The following is a 19963-nucleotide window of genomic DNA, read 5'->3' as shown; positions in this document are numbered from 1 at the left end:
AAACGCAAACTTCGACGAAGATGGCAGCAAACTAGGTCGGCTGCTCTCAAAACAGAGCTTAATAGATGTACAGCGGAACTAGGAAGAAATATTAGACAGTTTAAAAACTATCCCTTCAAAACGTATTTGTCCAAACACACTGTTGATAAAACTACCGATTATTCGCTCTGGAAAGCTGCAAGGAATATTAATAAACAAATAAAACATGTCGTACCAATAAAATTTAGCGAAACTGAATGGGCCAAAACGAATGCACAAAAAGCTGCAGTATTTGCAAATCATTTGAGAAACACATTTACACCTAACGATGGCGATGAGCTAAACTGTGAAACTAGTTGGTTGGATTTACTCGTCAGCATTTCTCCAGTTACTAGTAAAGAAATAAAAAGTCTTATCTTAAATTGTAAATATTGTAAACAGTGCATTATACTTAAGATATGTTCCATCGCTTTGGAAAGTATCTGAAGTTATTATGATACCTAAGCCGGGTAAACCTCTACATTATGTCACATCTTACAGGCCAATATCGCTGCTGTCAGCTCTATCGAAAGTCTTCGAGAATGTTCTCATAAAGAGGCTCAAATCAATAATAGATCGAAAACATCTTATACCAGTACATCAGTTCGGCTTTCGTGATCATCATTCAACAATTGACCAGGTATACAGAATCGTTAATTTCGTTGAAAATGCTATGGATAAAAAGAACGTTTTTTCGGCGGCTTTCTTAGACGTGTCTCAGGCTTTTGATAGAGTTTGACATTCGGGTCTACTGCTGAAACTGAAATGTATGTTACCAAACAATATTGCGAAATAATTGCTTCCTACCTAAACGATAGATACTTTCGCATAAAACAAGAGGATGCATACTCAAACTTGCAACCGATAGAAGCGGGCGTTCCCCAGGGAAGCGTGTTGGGACCAATGCTTTACTTGCTTTTTACAAGTGATATTCCCACTGCCTCAAGTTATGTGACAGCGACGTTTGCGGATGACACAGCCCTCTTAGCAGCAGGAGAGTCAACCTCAATATCTACCCTTCGAGTGCAAACAGCAGTCAATGCAATTACACAATGGGCTTCCAAGTGGCGCATTAAATTAAACGATTCCAAATAAATGCACGTAGACTTTACTTTAAAAAAACCATCATACCATCCCATTTATATAAATGGTACTCCAATACCACATCACAATAATGCCAAGTACCTAGGAAACACCCTAGATGCTAATCTTCGCTGGAAAGAGCATGTGAAGTAAAAAAAGGGTGAGCTTGATTTAAAATTTGCTAAGTTTTACCATCTAGTCGGTAGAAGATCCACGCTTTCTATCGAAAACAAGTTGTTTATTATAGATATAATCAAGTACTAAAGCCATTTTGGGCCTATGGAGCTCAACTATGGGGTTGCTAAGTCAAAACTGTATTGCCTGCATTCAGCGCTTCCAAAATAAGGTACTAAGTATAGTTAATGCTTCTTGGTATGTTAGATCTGCTGACCTTCACCGTGATCTTGGTGTGAATTCAGTAGCGAACGAAATAACCAAACTTGCAAAGACTCACGAAATGAGGCTTATACAGCATGCAAATTAAGAGGCATCCAGACTCATTGGTACTGCTGAACGAGAAAACCGACTGAAACGTAAGAGGCCTTCAGACTTAGCAAGACAACTGTAGGAGCAAATGCATTTCTCTAATATTTAGCTTTTAATTATTATTTTTAAGTTATTAGAATTGAATTGTTGTTAGTATTTAATCATTACAATTATAATACAATACAATTGTAAAAAAAAAAAATTATGTACTACATTTGTTCAATATTTTTTTAATCAGGTGGCAACTCCAAAAAATTATCATTTTGCAGTAAACCAAAAATATGTTTTTAAAAAACATTTCTAGCCGTTTTATTAAAATTGTTTATTAGTTAACATTTTTGAACTAAAAAGATATGGCAATATTTTAGAAATTTTTCTTAAATTTATTAAGGAAATCGAGAAAAGTGTAGTTGAAGGTATTTAAAAATTTTATGTTTTTATCCTATATTGTGAAAGCATTTAGTTAATTGTAAAGATCGCATAAGTGCTGATCAGGGCATTAAACTCCTCAGTATGAGTGTCGTTTTAAAAATAGTTTGGTTATAATCCAGTTAGAGCATGACTAAAAATTAGAGGTTTAAACTTCATTTCGCGATTACTGTTAGAGTAACAGTGCTCCGGTTATAGTCCTCAGTTGAATATAAATTCGAGTTATCGCAAGTGTAGCGAATACTTGTCTCTCTGGGGAAACATTCACGATATATGAACCGAGATTAAGTTGTTTTATTCAAAATTTGCATCACATATTCCTCTAAATATTTATATTATTTCAGATAATTGCTATGTCTTCTGAAGTGAGAAAGTGCTTAAAGATTTTTTTATTTTTGAATATTTTCGTATTGGTTTAAGTACTTTGCAGAGTATGAAATTCGGTGCTACGGTGCTATTTTCATATATTATAGAAACATGTTAGTACACGATTTGAAGCTTTGTCAAGTAGTTTAATAGTTTTAAGCGTTCTAGGCTTCTCGATCCCTATCTATCACTTGACTTCTTGTTTATGGTAGTTGCCACCCGGCTTATATACGTTAAATAAATGGTAAAACATCGTGAATATTTCAATGTCAAGACCTCAGCATTTATTAGTCTCTACGACATCTAGTACAACTTTTCCTTATAACTAATTAGCGCACTGTCCACAACCTCATTATTTCCATAGCACAGATTGATTCATAATTTGTAAAGAGCCATTGACATTCACCATTAGTTCTCGCGCACCTTCCACCTTCCTACTCGAATACAATTAAGTCACATTTTAATTGCATCGCTACTCTCAATTAATATCAATTAAACGCTGCAAAACGTAAATAGCATCCACAAACCATGTAAACAAAGTGCTTGAGGGACTCACATAAGAATATGCCATAATAAAGAAGACGACAAATTGAGGACGAGGGGAAAAAAGAGCGCCACTGAAGCAATGTACATAATTGGTTGCGAGTGGAGGCTGGCGCTGGTAAGAAACCGTGACTAGAAGTCAAAAGATGGATAGAAGGCGTTTATGAGCGTAGTATGAGAGGAGAGTAAATAAATATTTGTATGTATACACGTATGATAGATGAAATTACAATAGATTTACAAAAAAAAAAGAGAACAAAGAAGGAAACCAAAACAAATAAGCCCACAATTGAGTTACTTGTTTTCCTCAGTTTCGATCTGCCTCATAGTTCATTTCATTCCAGCTTTATTGGCAGTAAGTTCAGCCGAAGAAGTTTTGCTGGACGCTCTCACTCTCAGCTCCAATTTAGCCTCTCCGGGTTTTTTGTTGTATTGTAGAGAGTGGATTCAACAAACTGTGAACCTTTCGTGATGTCTAATGAATTGTTCAATTTTAGTCCAATGTTCTCAAATGTAATCAAGTCTTTCGAAATTGGTAAAGATTGACACTCACCGACAGAGAAGTTCAATTTAGATTGCTGTGGTTGAACTCTGTATGCTTTATGACCTCAGTCGCATTATATGGGATCCATTTGTAAACAGTTAAAAGGCATCTCAAGAAACTTGCATTAGATTTGCCACTTTTTGGCGATAAGATTCATCCGTGCTTGTACATCGCTTTAATTGCATGTTTCATTTGAATGTTTTTGAGTACCATTCCGTCAATGATTTCACATGTTCAATATCGGTAAATAAAAATCAATGTTTCCGAGTTCGCTTTTGACCTCTCTTGCTGTGCGTTGCTTTCACGATTGTGGAGTGATTCTAATGTTCTAGCCTCTCTCTAATCAGTTATTGTCAAGTAAATTCAAGTAACCACTCCTTTGTGAACTCTTAAATGCTCCGTCAACTCAAACACATACATTCGCCAAGTATTTTACACCCCTAAAGTACGTCTATTGCTGATTTCCGGTTCGGTTACCACCGTGTCTTATCGAACACCCCTCGTATTGCCTACTAAAGTTTAACAATGGGAAGTGACAATCCGATTAACTTACCCAGTGATTCAATCAAATAAACAAACACAATACTCAGTTCAATATCAGCAAAATACACATGTCATTGTGGCATACAACACCCAAATCACCTCCTGACTTGAGGAGGTCTTGAACACATATAGATATGTATATATGTACATATATAATATATATATATTTTTTATATGATTTGTGTATTTGGTGTTCTTTGCAGTTGATTTGCCACAAATGTGAACCGTGCTTCTATTGACCTATAAATTGATAATCGAAATTATATAGGAACTCTGTTTTAGTGGTGGCAAGAGTGGTGTGCTGAGTTCGTCATTAATGTCACTCACTATTGACGTTGTTCAAATAGTCGGAAAATTAACGGTTTTGCAAATAGCTTTGGTAAACAGTTGCATGTGTCTGTCTGTGGTAGTGAATTAAGTGGGGTTATGTTGTATCGATTGTTTATGCACTACACATACAACTTTTGATTACCAACAGAGTCAGTTGAAATAGGGAATCTTAAATTGTTTCTTTGGCACTATTATTTATAAGTTTATGTATTTTAAGTCTCTTTTTTCGGACACGAACGCGATAAATTGAGTTGGTTTCGATGGTTAGCAGTAACCCCAAGGTGGTATGGCCGGTGTTGATAAATTTTGCTTAAAATTGCTCAAATATTTTCGACAAAATTTAGTCATCTGGTGGGTTTTTTTTAAATTTGGTAACCATTGAAGAAAGTGGAGCTAAATTTCGTTTGAAATAATTTTTGGTAAATCATATTTTTGTAATTATCTGAGAATTTTTCAAATTTTGCTCAATTAAGTACGCAATTTATTCGCACAATTATTTATACAACAAATAGCGCCATATACATGCTTATGTAAATAATAATGACTTTCACCTGGAAATGAATTTCTAATGATATACGCCGGAGTGAAATCAAAAATTCAATAAATAATTGTATTCCAATATTTATAGAATTTCAGTATGTGTGCAAGAATTCACACATTCCTTAAGGCGATAAAAATGCCACGCAAAACTCGCTGTTCATAATTGGATGACTGGTTTGCAGAAGCGGAACTGCAGCCGACGGGGGAATACATGACATATGTACATATATGCTATGCATTTAATTACGAAAACAATAAATTATTTACCATGTTTTTTCATTACTAAAATGTTATAAAAAAATGGAAAATTAATAATCTTTTATATATTTATTTGATACAGAAGCTAACAGTCTGGCAATCATCAAACAAACGAAATTATCGAAACATTCAAAAATAGTGTTTTAGCTAGCGGTAATGCTCACTATCCTAATTTTTTATTTGCTTTGTTGAAGAATTATGAATGGATGGCAACTTTGTCTACAAATAATTGCAAAAATGTAAGGAAAACTGAAGTTTCAATTAGTGTTAAAAAATTGTACCCCCGGTTGATCCAAAATAATTGCTTTTGATGTGTTTACCGTTTATAACATTTAATTGGCACACTTAGGTGGCAACACAATTTGATAATTAATTTTAAAAATATTATTTGTCCTACAGAAATTTTCAAATATTATAATAATTGACGACAATTTCATTATTTAATTTAAAACATTATTATATTTTATTTCTACACAGGTGGCAATCATGTAATTTGGCAGGCACTAAAAATGTGTTACCTACTATATTACAAAATTTGAAATACTTTAAATTTTTATTCGATTCAGACTCAGGGCCGCCTTTTATATCATTGTAGTATTAGACGTAGAGACGTCTAATACGTGCGTAATCTGTTTTAGGGTATGTCGTGGTAAAGACAACTTTTTTTCAGAGTACTCATACTTCTATTAATTCCTTTCGAAACCTCTAGATGTAGATAGAAGCAGTTTAAATGTTTGTAGATGGCTTAAATAACTACGAATTTCTAAAACACAGGAATGTCTACAACAACATCAATCAGCTAATGAAGCCCAGATTTAATAATAAATTGGAACGGACGAAATTATAATACTTATTAGGAGACTGAATAAAACATGAAACTTTTGAATGACTGAGGCTTTGATATGTTCGTTTCTTTTTTACAAGTGTTTTTGCAGAATACTAATATGGTGGATGTAGGATCTTGCAATGGTTCCCTACCGGATTCCCCTACCGGAGTTCGATCGAAGGAATGATTTTGAATGGATTTCAAAAGCTCGGATTTCGTCTACCAGAGTTCAAGTCTATTCTCACAAATGAGCTCACGGAGTCATTAACTTAAATAAACTTGAATTGAACGGCAATTTTTCAAATAAGTGAGATTGCCTTTAAATCACTCAAAACTAGTTCAGAGAAATACAGACAGCCGACAGTATAGGCTTTGTAGATGTATGTATATAGAGAGACTTTAATAGCTTAGCGTTTTCTTAAACAATCCAGTTCGCTGTTCGCTTTTTTTGATATTTAGCTAAATCCTCAGCTAAACTCGGACAAAATGTTGAATATCTACAAGGACTGTTCCTACGAAATTTACTAATAATTTCACAAAATTAGTCCTTAAATTGATTTTTGTCTCACAAAGCCTCTTGAGCATACAAGTAAGTATTTTTAACTGGTAATTATAAATACATTCTAACCTCATATTCGATGTATTTTAAGAAACTCCTACGAAATTTAACGCGTGTTCCACAGTTGTGCCTTTGTTTGTCTATATTTGTACCCACATACCCTCTTAATTACCTCCCAACTCTCCTAAACAGTTCTATTTGTTTGCCCAACGCTCGCTTTAGTCGTTTAATAAAGAAGTTTTGTAGCATGAACCTCAACCACTTTGTGACATACACACTGGCGGTAACTGGAAAGTTTTGACATTAAAAATAGCTAACCAAGGAAAGTGTCTCAAAATACACCGAAAAAGAGTGTTAAACATAAATGCGTTGTGAGGAAAGGGGAACACACACTCGGGGAAAACGAAGAACAGCTGACGCACTTGGAAGAAATCCTGTTTGCTGTTAACGCGGGATTCAGCGACGAACCGAGCAACACAGATTGACTGCCTGGTTGCTGCGTGGCTCTCGTTGTTGGTACTTGATTCTACAGATTTATCTTTTTACTTTCAAAGTTCGTCTGTTCTCCACAGTTGTTGGCATTTGTGCCAGCCATGCAGCCAGGTGTATCGATTTTATATTAATGTACGTTGGCGGCAATTACGTCAGAAGCAATGTATTTTGGTAAGGTTGTGAAACATAAAAATGTAGAAAATGCATGGAAACCTCTAAGCTCGAGAATGTTTCAGTTATAGTGAAGAATAAGCTTTAAAAACTTCGAGGAATCTATGTTCAAATTAAGTGGTAATGAATGGGCCTTTGCATTCATGGAGGCAGAGCTTTCGAAGCTTGTTTGATCGCTGATACAATTGTTTCACTGTCATTCCACCGCTTTCTTAATCGATACAAAATTCAATCAACATTTCCACTTTACAAATACTCACTTTTGCTCTCTTTATTAACGCAGGAGATACGAATTGAATGGGGAATACGTGCAAAAGCGCAGCGGACAGACAACATGACAAAATATAAAAACGCGATATGCTTGAATGGATACTTGAGTACTAAGGGAAAGTGAATGAGAGCCGAAAAAGAACTTGGAATAATAATAAAAATAAAATGGAAAATAATTTTAGAAATCTTGAAAGAAAAGTTAAGTGAGAATTGTAGAAAGAGAAACACAAGTGACAAGTAAAATAAAAGTCGCTGTCAGCAATAAGTGCGTTTAATAGTGACAAAATGAAAGACGAAACAAAAAATTAAAAAAAAAATAAAAAATGAATAGATAATCGTATGGGAAGCTGTAGCTTTGAGACAAAAACCAAATAAGTTTATGAAAAGTGAAATAAAAATGGAGAAGTAAGAGAAGTAGTGTAGAAAACAATAAATAATAAAGAACGAAATTCTTAGTCTAAATAAAATAATTTTGGAAGGAAAATTTTGGGGGAAAAAATTAAAAGAAATAAAAAACCGCCAGGGAATATTTAATTTGTATGAATATGCCAGACTACAACGCATTAGCAAACTTTACAAGATGAGAAATAATATTGAAAACCCGGCAACATTGTCTGTCATTGCGAGTAGTAGAAAGTGAGCTTAAGTGATTTGATTAAAATTTTGAGACACTAAAAGGAAGTAAATAAAATAGAGAGAAGAAGTGGAGAAGAGATATGAAGCATTTGCAAGCGAACACTTGACATACAGAATGTCGGTGACAGCGTCCTCTCATAAATTACCACACGCGGTAGTTAAACTTTTTGTTAAACCTTTTTTCTTAAGAGTAAAAATAATAAATTATTACAAAAAAAAATATTTACTCCCTTGGTTATGCTGAACATTTTCTTTTGATATTTATTAAATTTTGAGGTCAAAAATGCCTTAATTTTTTATAAAGAAACTTTATTTAATACTAATTATGTAAACACAGCTCAGCTCAGCAGCATCAGCTGTTCGAATTTATTCGATAGAGTTTGTTGTAGTTGAGATATTCAATAATTATGTACGTGGAAAGAAGCTGCATCAAATTTGGTAGTAAAGATTTAAATATCTAAAGTTTTCTATATTTTTTTGAAAGCTATTGTGACATTAAGATATAGAAGATAATAAACTTTCTTGATACCAATAAACGAGATATAACTAGTGTAGGGCTCTTTGATAAAGTGCTTACATGTGAATATAGAGACAATATAGTCTTTTTTCACTTGTTAAGCTAGTTTTAAGAAGAAACAACAAACTTTCAGAATGAACTGGATAAGTCAGCCTCCCGACATCTGACTGTTTCGGTGTATAGTCAAAGTGATTCCTTAGATACCCAAATTATATTATCATGTATATGAGATTGGCTTTAATATGAATACGTAAGCTGCTCCAAAGCTTCGCGCTCAGCATCCATAACTGGTATATCTTCTTTCGAAGCAGCAACAGTACTCGACATTTATGTAACAAAAATGAGACGAAAATATAGCCCGACACTCATTTGTGGCCAACTTAATGGAATAATTAAAATAATTACAGCTTGTTAGCTATCTGAAGGTGACGTGAAAATTAAAGAGGCACCGCTGTTTGTATTTCCATTATAATGCGTTTAATTTGCTGGTGTGGAAGTGCCAGTCATACTCACAAAAATGCAGAACATTTTGAGTTTTTCGCGTAACACTGCTTGGTTTCACATAATTTTCGCTTATTACACATTTGCATTATACTTTTAATTCTTCTTTTCGTATAAAATTGCTTCTTCTCTTTTGTGTTTTTCGCACTACAATATTCTTGCGCTGACAAGGTAATGTGACTGCTCTAGGGACTGCCAGCGAAGGCTCCTCTCAAGCGACCTATCACCGCATTTAGCATTTCATTTGTTGTACTTAATTTACAGTAAATTCCGTTGTTGACCACATAAGTTGAGAAATTTGGGAAATGAAGATAGAAAGTTATTTAAGTGGTGGGCGGAAGAGACAGATGGGCAAGCAATATCTAAGGAATTGTAGCGAAGTGCAAAATTATGTAGCAAAGCGATTAGTTTGACTAACTTCGAATAACTGTACTTAGACTTCTACGTATTCATAATTCAAAATTAAGAAGATTCCAAACAGCTTTTAATTAAGTTTGACATACATATCTACTTCGTTTGTCCGCTGTAGTTATTACAGCTGCGAGCTCCCGAATTCCTTTTACACATAATGAAGACCGGGATGTGTAGACACATCAGCAGTTTTGTATCGATTCAGGTTACATGTATTATTTCAGTTTGTAAGAAACGTCCATTAGTCTGAAGCTCTGGATCTCAAACCAGTATTTAAAACGACTTACTTTCAGACATAACTTTAGTTTGAGGTTGGAGGACACGGAACTGTCGAAAGGCTGGGAATCCATTAACTATTAAACTGCGCGACTAAACTCTTCCCACTAAGTCAGTTTCGGAAATCCCACTAAGCCAAGACCTAAGACTTATGATCAAAACCGGTTCAGCAGCGGTTGCATCATTCTGAGATGAATTCTGGTCTTGTCCCCAGTATCACATTGGAATAGAGGATACAGAAGGAGAGGGGGAAGAATATCGATCACCATACTCTAATAACTAATAAGAGCTCAACTGAATATTGCTCTAATATATTGCGACTGACACTACTACTTGAGCTTATGTTCTTCGGGCGCAATATTTCTTTTAGCAAATTGTGGATTATTTTTTTGGAGGTGTTTTATTGATGTTCCCCTCTCTCCTGATCCATTGGTAGATATGTACTTGGCCTTGCTACGAGACTCTAAATCAATAGCAATATCAATCTGCTTGAGTTCAAAGTTGCATGCGAGAGTTGTCTATAACAGTAGGTTGTTAAATCGAAAAAGAGATTGGGTTTATGAAGGATTGGATAATGATTTTACAAACATTTATGTATCCTCAGACTTTAGTACTTTATTTTAGGAGGGTTTAAGTATTGGATTCAATATTTTAAGCCCTCGATAGGGTCCGAAGTGGCATTACCTTTCTTCTTCTTGAACTTTTAGAGCCTTAGCATCGGTGAGGCGAGCCTGATGTGCTAGAAATTCCTTAATGTCGTGGTATATTAAGTATTAGGAAATCTTAAGATGTTCAACAAATGCGACAAGTGACAGTGGAAATTGGTTGGTAAAAACGAATGACTGGCTCTACAGCAGCTTCAGATCTAGTATAGTCTCTCGTTACGTCGCTATTATGAAGTAGAGTAGAGTAATGGCATCAGGATTCCTTTTTTCCCGAGAGGAGTAGGACGGTTTTTGAACTCTTTGAGAGTGTTCCACGTGAGCCCACGTGAGTGGATTCCTCATTGCTGTGCCTGTTGTTGATAACAGAGAAGTAGGGAGGTTAGTCTATGTTTGGAACTAGGAAAATTATTAAGAATTATTCTCTGAAGACTGATGAAGTCTTTCTAGTGGTTTCAGCGACAACAAGGCAGACATATTATGGAGAGAAAACAATCGTTGCAGGATAGTACAGGTTCTGGTGCTTGTTATTCAGAATGTATGATTAGTATTCAAATTTGTTGGATCAAATAAGTTTAGGATCGCTTTTATAATTTGATGTGAACTATTTTTAATATTTGTTGTTACACCTTAGCTCTTTAAAGCCTCTCTTTCGATTGTGTAGCCCTGCAAACCGACTCACATTTAAATACACACACAACATGCAAGGGCATGCATTACACCAACTGATCTGACCTTTCATTGTAGTCGCTTATTTCCCCAGTGTCCATGTCCAGCAGCAGTATGGCGCTCTGAAAGCTCGCGCACACCGTGCGATAAAATGTGTTGCGACGCAACTCCTCGCTGGCCAACAGCTGTTGTTGTTGCTGCTGCAATTGTTGTTGCAGGTGCGTAGCTGACGACAGTGTTGTTGCCGTGGCTGACGCTGAGGATGAAGAGGCCGATGAGGCGATCGAGGGCGTCGGTGTTGTAGCCGACGTGGTGGGACTGAAGAGGCCAGTCGCACTGGCGGCCAGCGGCATAATGGGCGTGGTCGCTAGTGGCGTGGCGGTGGGTGGTGTCACCGATGGCGAGTGCGCAGTTGAGTGCGTGGATGTTGGATGCAGCCAGTGACGCGCATTAATTTTGGCCATCATGCCACCGCTGCCAGCTGGTGAGGCAGTGCCACCAACATTCATCACGGCCGCGTCTGCGGTGCTACCAACTGCTGTCGCTGTGTGTTGCGTGTGATGCGTGGCCCATTTATCCGTTAGCAAACGTGTCAGTCGCCGGATTCTGTGACTGGAATTTAATATTCAATGAAAGCAAATGTAATGAAATATTTCAATAGCCAAACTCATTTGGAAATTCACTTTTTGACTGTATTTGTGTCTCATGCACACACATACACACATATGTTGTAATGTACGTGTGGCAGCGTGCAAATCTCTATGTCTGTTTAGATTTCAAATGCGTGTGTGATTTGTTTTCAATTTCAAATTCACCATTTGCATTCCATGCAAGTCCACGTAACGAGCTCAATCACAATTTCCGTATATATATGTGTATATATACATATATTATTTTCTTTAAGCTAATGTACATAAGTTTGTATGTTGATGTTTCTTACGCATGCCAGGCAATAATTCAAGTAACATACATATTTATTTGAAATTTATGATTTTTTACAAAATGAAATAAGACTTTTGCCAAAATTTCAAAGAGTTGTTGGTCTATTTTCACTCTTAGCTTGCAGAAAAACGGTTTGAAAATATTTTCATAAAATACCAGAAAAACTCATCTTTGTATATTACTTTATACATTTACCAGAAACAATATATATTTTTTTATTATTTAGGAAAAGTAGTTATATTCGTAAAAGGGAAATTTCTAAATAATATGTATACCGAAGAAAAAAATAATTCCTTATTAAATAAATGAATGACAAAATGCTTAAAGTAGAGTACATTCATATAGTGATCGTATTAACGCTAAACAAAAAAAATCGCCAAGAGACCGATTGAATTTTTGTATATTATAGGGTGATCCTAAAAAAAATAAAAATAATCGAACTAACCACTTAATCTATGTATATCCAATGGTAAAACACACTAAATTCGGTGATTTCAGTGGACACAACTTCTTAAAAGATTAAGTGTCCAAATACAATACTCACTAAGAATACTTAGAATTGTCAGTTGAAAAAGTTTTTTAAGCGCCAAAATAAAAATACTAGTGTTGACTCGAGGTTTGAAATTACAAAGAAAATTGCGATAAAATATTCTGCTTGGAGTTACGAACAACCTTTATTTTATACACAAACACTTTTATCGCTTATCCTGCTTTTCTTTTATGGCTGTTATCATACATTATATTTACATTTCTTTTAATATTTATCCCATTTAAGTACAATAAGTTAATATACAAATGCGTACAGATATCATTTCCCATTACAAACAGACATAAACAGGCACAATGGAGTAAAATGATTGTTATTCTTCACTTGTATGCCTTTCTTCTCGCTGCAATCAAAAACAAATGCACTCAGCTCTGAATTATAAAGTGTAAAGCTCCGAGCGTCTACGCCTATACAGATTAAGTTTTTACATATGTGAAGGTAATAAAATTGTCCTGGGAGAAATGCCTAAAAATATGCTACATTAAATTAATAGCTACAAACGCTTCAATGCAGACAGCAATTTAGATACAAAACAATACAATTTGTTATGGCAGACGAAAGACTCTGCGAAAGGCTATTAGTCTCAAAGCATTTATAAGGGTATATATGCCAAAAATATATATTATATTCACAAAATACACAAGAATTTGCTGTAAATTTTGATGAAAAATTTTTTGAGGTTAGATTCGAAAAACTGGCACTAGTAGCACGACAGCTGCTGCACACGCTTAAGGCAGAATCGCAAAGAAAAATATATTAACTGAAATTAAATGAAACTGAAATTGCGCTTTTCTCAGCCAACGAAAGGTAAATAAAAGTCTTTTCATTGCCTACCTTCTGGCGCTATGCTAATATTTTTCTGAGCACAGCATGAGATGGGTATTCAAAGGTAACATTTCGTGCGAATTGAAGGAAACTGAATTTGAAAGTTTTAAAAATTGTGTTTATATCTTGCAGCAGTAAAATTTGAATGACAAAACATATTTAATTTTGCTAAACAAACTGGCTTCAAGTATTTTTACGTTTCGTTTGCCTTGCACACAAAACACCCACACATATGCACATAGAAAATCCGCAAAATTTACGCTTCCACTTTTATGATTTCTTATAAAGACACAAGCATGCGAATGAGTGGATATATGTAGATCAGGACATAGTATATACAAACATAGACACATTTGTTCATGTAGCCCCTTTCTTTACGTGTGCATGTGTGTGTGTGAGCAATGTATCATTTGCTGCTTGCTCAGTCAACATTGCTTTGTGTGTTGTCGTTGTTTTAGCTGGGTTATGGGCAGCAAAATTAAATGTAAATCCATGCCATTAAACGCCTATGGGTATGCTTTGTTTAAATTATTTCTAACAATACACGCCTGTACATTTACTTGTAGCACAAAGTACATATATACGAAGAAATAAAGAGAAGTGTGGTGAAAAATAAACGCAAATATGTATTTTTGAAATATTTTTATAAAAGTAAATTAATGAAATGAATAATATGTTCATATAATTTTAATTAAATGCATAGAATTTATTCTTAGCAACTGTCATATGTCACTTGTCAGCTGTCAACGCTCAGCAGCTTTAGTTTTTAGACGAGTTCTAAACTCTATAACAACTTACTTAGAAGTTTTTGTGTGTTTTTTGTTTATTTACCAACCCCATACATTATATTTTGTTTTGTCATCTGTCATTAGTCAGCTGTCGTGAAAACCAATTTCTTTAAACCACTATGATTTCTCACTACTATATCTAATTATATAATATATATATTACTCTCTATTATTAATTCATTATTACTTGCGTCTGCTAATTTGTAGCTGTTATCAATCAAGTAACAGCTGTCAGCTGCATTTTTTCACTGTTGCTACCTCACTTCAATGCCTTTTATTGATTTTATCAAGAAATTTTCATTTACTTTATTTTGTGTTCATTTCAGCTCCTAACACTTTGTTTATATGTATCTTCTAAGACTGTTGTCATTAGTCATGTGTCAGCTGTCATGACCATTAAATTTAACTATACACCTTTTGATCAATTTTCAAGCCACATGAGTTATAAAATATCAATATATACTACCCGAAATGGCTGAAAAAAAAACCAATGTATACTTTAGTTTGGTGTAACAGTTCTAGAATAATATAAGTATCAACTTAACACTAATGTTTTTAAATAAATATCTTGTCAGCATTGTTGTGATTAGGAAGCTTATAAATACGAATTTTTATGCGACATTTGTGACTTGTCTGCCTTCAGTCTTAAATTACTATGCCTTTCATATAAATTATGAATACACTGCCTTGCCATTTGTCTACTTAGTTATTAGTTATTCTATATCACCCCAAGATTGACCCTGTCGCATTAAATTATAAACAGTTTAATGTCAAGTAATAACATGTATAAGTTATTTATTTACATCAAGTAGTATGCACTGCAAATTGTATATAAAATAACTCTACTTCGCCTAAAGGTATACTAAACTTTTTGTACGATCTTCGTTCTCAAGGCTTACGCAAACAAAATATGTATCTTCATGTCAACTATTTGCCACTTTAAGGCACTTGAAGTTTAACTAAAACTTATGCTAACAACTGTTGAGCGCCTAAAAGTATGCCAATCGTTGTTGTGTGGCGGACGTTTAATTTATGACAAACAAAAGCTAGACAACCAAAGTGCAGAAAAAGAAATTTATCAAAAGCCATGCTACTTGTAGCTAGTTAGTCACTTTGCATGTTTATTTGAATTTAAATTTATTGCGCCTAAAATGATGCTACTAAAATGTATATAAACTTTGATTTGAGCTCGAAAGGAAACCGTTATATTTTGTAGTTCTTTCAAATATCTTTCACACCCACTAAGTATATATTTATATGTATGCCTTAACGACATTTGTAAGACATCGACCCGCCAATAATGTGTACTTAAGTAAATCAATAAAATTTCCATTACCGCTGCCAATGGCAACCCCGAGGTATAACAGGACAACTTTGTCTTCGCTTTGCACTCGCATAAAAATTAATATTTATCGGACATTTATGAATTACTCAGACGCAATCGTAAAGAGGTTGTTAGCACGCCTTAAGTTATGTAACGAGACAGTGTGACCATTGAGCAGGTGTTGCAAAGCATAAAAGTACTTGTATGAATTACTTAGATGCAGGCTACAGAAGTAGATTTTATGAAGTGTTTTATGAAAGGTTATTGAAGTTGAGATAACAATATAATAATTTTGCTCTTGTCAGACACTCAGTATTTGTCATTGAGGTGAAATAACAGCAGATGCTGCTGAAATTAAAATTAATTTATTTGCTTTTTCTGCGAAAAATTTATTGAAAGAAAAATTACTTAAGGTTCATTAAAGTTCAATTCTTGTGAGATTGTGTTGTTGGTACGTCACTAAAGCAGAATACTACAAGAACAAGACCCAACTTTATGCATTGTGCTAGCGTAGAAAGGTTTGAAAAAGACAAATATCCCATGTATAATATCATGATGACTACTGACAACCAAAGTTGGTGGTATAATTTTAATTCTAGCGATATGTCAAGTTACATAAGCTTAATGACGTAAAATACTTTTTCCAAGGGTTGACAGCTTGAGTGCTTGACAGCTTTTTTAGATATAGAAAATATTTGCAGTACAAATGTATATGACAGCTGACAATTGGCAATTAACAGAAGACTGACAAAAGTACTGAACATTTTTTGACACTAGCGGATTAAAAGATTTTTTTATTTATTTTTATGGTCATATATATATGACGGTTCTATCTACTAACATTTAAGTAATTTGTCATTAAAAAAAAATGCAATGGTCTGGAGATATATTCATTAAAACAACTGTTTTTTTAAATTACAAAGAGTAAAAACTAAATCAATTGTCACGAGTAATTTTGTATTATTATTATTATGTCATCTGTCATATGCATTTTCATTGCGAGGTCTAAACATATCTAAATATTATACAAGTTGTCGCTTGTCGCATTCAAAGTTCAGCTATTGAGCTGTCAACTATCACATTACAAGTATATAAAATAGTGTCATATTTTAGGTATCAGAATTAATTCAGTTCATTTAAATATCACAAAATGCTGTAGAATTATACCAAATGTTAGTTATAATATTCAAAGCCTGTGGACTAAAGCTGTAATCTCTGAACTAATGCTCGAAAAATAGCCAAATGATATGTCAGTTGTCATAGAAGTATATAAATTAAAGCTGTCATAAAAGTACATGACATAAAAATGTTATATGTCAATTACAAGTTCCGATATAGTTAAGATTATGTCACTTTAGATATTAGAGAAGTGTATCAGCAGTCCCCTGTCAGTTATCACCGTCGGTGTTTAGTACTGTGGTTATTTAAAAAATGTTGTACATTAATTAATGAAGAAATTTTAAAATTATTGTCACAATTAATTTTAAGTAATTAATTAAGTAGCTGTCATATATCACATATCATTTTCAACTGTCACTTATCACTATTGACATGTAGAAGTTATTGTTTATGCCTAAAATGTTGTTAAGTTAAAAAGATATGAAAATATTTTTGGTGCTGTATTATTATTATTATTGTGACAATTACTTAAAGGTATTAAAATACGAACAAATTGAATAAAAATATTATTGTGTTTTGGGCTTAAATCATGGCTTAAGCTACACACCAAATGGCCATATATTGTCAGCTACTTAAGCAAATTAGTATGATGTAAGCTGACTGATTATGTGGCAACTTGGCAATTAACTTATGCGTACACGATTTCTAAACACAGACAACTACATGTCGAGTCGAATTTTTGTGTATGTATAGTGTATATAAATATCAGCTTTATAGCCGTATGTGCTATGTGCCACCGGCATATGGTCGAAATCTATCAAATTATCCTGCACATTGAAGTATGTAGCTGTGTGTATGACAAGGCTATGACAAGTGACATGCTATGACATGTGTATATGTGGAAATATATACAATGATATATACCTAAGCATATATTTAGGCGTATGGCTACATATTATACATATACTCTTTCGTAATAAAATTGCCAGGCTTGAAGACGTCAATGCTGACAAAACCAATTTGACAAAACAACGTTTTGTGGTGCCGCAGGAAATTCGGCAGTGTGGGTATTTCAATATAGTTGTATGTATATATATAAATAAATATGTATATATATGTAGCTATATATGTATATACTTATGATATGCAATCGCAAGGAAAGTGGTATGTGGACAAGTGATTTTGACTGGCTTTACGAAAATTACAAAGGCGACAGTTGTCAGGTAGGCAGTGACAGGCTCGTGAGTACGTACAAGCTCATTCTTAAAGATATATATAAGCTCACACACATATATGGTACATTTACCTTTTACACATTTACATCTACATTTACTTTTAATAACATGTATTTATGAGTATTTACATGCATATACTTCACATATCTCATACAAGTAATGACATATTATGCAATAAGTTGTCATGTTCACAATATTGCCAGCGCCTTATTAGCTGCCGAAATTGTCAAATACATGCGTGCGTCAGCCGACATTGCATAACATTCGAAATACGTGCGTTATAGCGGTTTGTAAGTTATGGCTGATTGTATGCCAGCAGCCAAGCATTTGATTATTTAAAAAGATTACAAGTTTATGATGCAGATAAATGACGGCTTCGAATGAATTATAAGTGCACGGAATATAATAAGCAATTGTTGGAGAACTTTTATGGTAGTGAGAGGAGGGAATGAGGGGTTTCTGCTGAGTATTTGTAATAAAATTCATCAAAATTATGTAGCAAATTGTGTGGCAAACTAAAATTAAAGAAAAGTAAGCCTGTAATGAAATATAACATACAAATAAGTAAGGTAGGGGTAAGCGAAGCTTGTGTACCTTAAAAATTTGTAATAAATTTGAGATGTCTAAAAATTGCATGAATTCGCCACTATTTAAAATTTTGAAATATTTGCAATAATTCTTGTTGTAGCGTTTATTAATATTATTGCTCATGTGCTCACTTAATTTCATTAAAATTACTGAGCAAATATTCGAAATATTCACATTAAATTGGATCAACCTCACGGATATCAGTAAACTAACCATGTGGTGAATAAGTGAAAATATGGAATCATAAAAATTTCTTTGAAAAAAATGAGAAATACTCACTTAAAGTCGACAAAACGTATTAAATCAGTAAATTCACCATATGGTAAGTAAGTGAAAATATAGAATTATTAAAATATCATTGAAAAATGCGAAATAATAACTTTAAAGTCAACAATACTAAATAAATCAGTAAATTCACCATATGGTAGGTAAATGAAATTATGGAATCATTAAAATATCTTTGACAAAATGAGAAATACTTACTTTAAAGTCGACCAAACTTAATGAAATCAATATACTCACTATATGGTGGGTAAAAGAAAATATGGCATAATCTGTAAATTCATCATATAGTGAATACGTGAAAATATGGAATCATTAAAATATCTTAGTATATATTCGATATATTCACTTTAAGGTCAGCGAAACTGAATGAAATCAGTATACTCAGTATGCTACTACTATTTAATTTCAACAATTTCTATTTCCTTCAAATAATAAGCTAAGCGGCACATTCTCAGCAAATTTCCTTGAGAAATCTTACTTTGTAGCTGGTAATATGATGTACATATAAAGTCAAGCGGAAGCACGATAATCACTAAATAGGGTATATGGGTACGAAAAACATGTCTTCACCAATTTTAGCAATTTTTAACAAAAAATTGGAAACTGTTAAAAATAATTATGTTAAAATAATTTGAATTAGACATTTTATGTATTGCTCCAAATATAGGGTGTAGAGTCAATTGAAAGTTCAATATTCATGCTATTAGCTATATTAGGTCTAGAAAACATATGCACCTAGTTCACCTATTTTTGATACTATGTCGTGCTATACTTAGCAAAATGTTGTAACCAAATATTATTAACCACAACTCCACCACTAACCGATATTTATCGTATAAAGTCAGTCAGTAGTTAGAAAATCATTATACTGGGTATAAGGAGGCTAGAGGAATATCTTGACCAATTTCAACCATTTGGTTCAATAATACCGTTATATGGATAACCGGCGTGGTCAAGGACCAATATTGAAAAATGAATAAAAATTAGATTTTTAAGCATTCTTTTTGTCTCTCTCTTAATTTATATATTCATTTTTGTGCATTATTTTAATTTTGCTCTCTATTGAACTCTTAAAGACAACGAACTGCTCCATAGCCAATGATATTAGCCACTATTCATTAATCATAATCGCCTATAAAAGTAAATAGAACAGAAGACAACTTGAATCTATCAAATGCGC

At 33.7% G+C, this 19963-nt stretch overlaps 1 protein-coding gene across 1 annotated transcript in view; it reads right to left on the bottom strand.

Annotated features, from left to right (window-relative positions):
* LOC128921945 (ABC transporter G family member 5-like) overlaps nucleotides 1-19963 on the bottom strand; it is a 55988-nt gene that overhangs the window by 12668 nt on the left and 23357 nt on the right. The gene's annotated exons all lie outside the window — the stretch shown is intronic.

The sequence above is a fragment of the Zeugodacus cucurbitae genome, chromosome 5, assembly GCF_028554725.1.
Source record: "Zeugodacus cucurbitae isolate PBARC_wt_2022May chromosome 5, idZeuCucr1.2, whole genome shotgun sequence".
NCBI lineage: Eukaryota > Metazoa > Arthropoda > Insecta > Diptera > Tephritidae > Zeugodacus > Zeugodacus cucurbitae.
The sequence above is the reverse complement of the archived record's forward strand: the minus strand, read 5'-3'. Positions and strand labels throughout refer to the sequence as shown.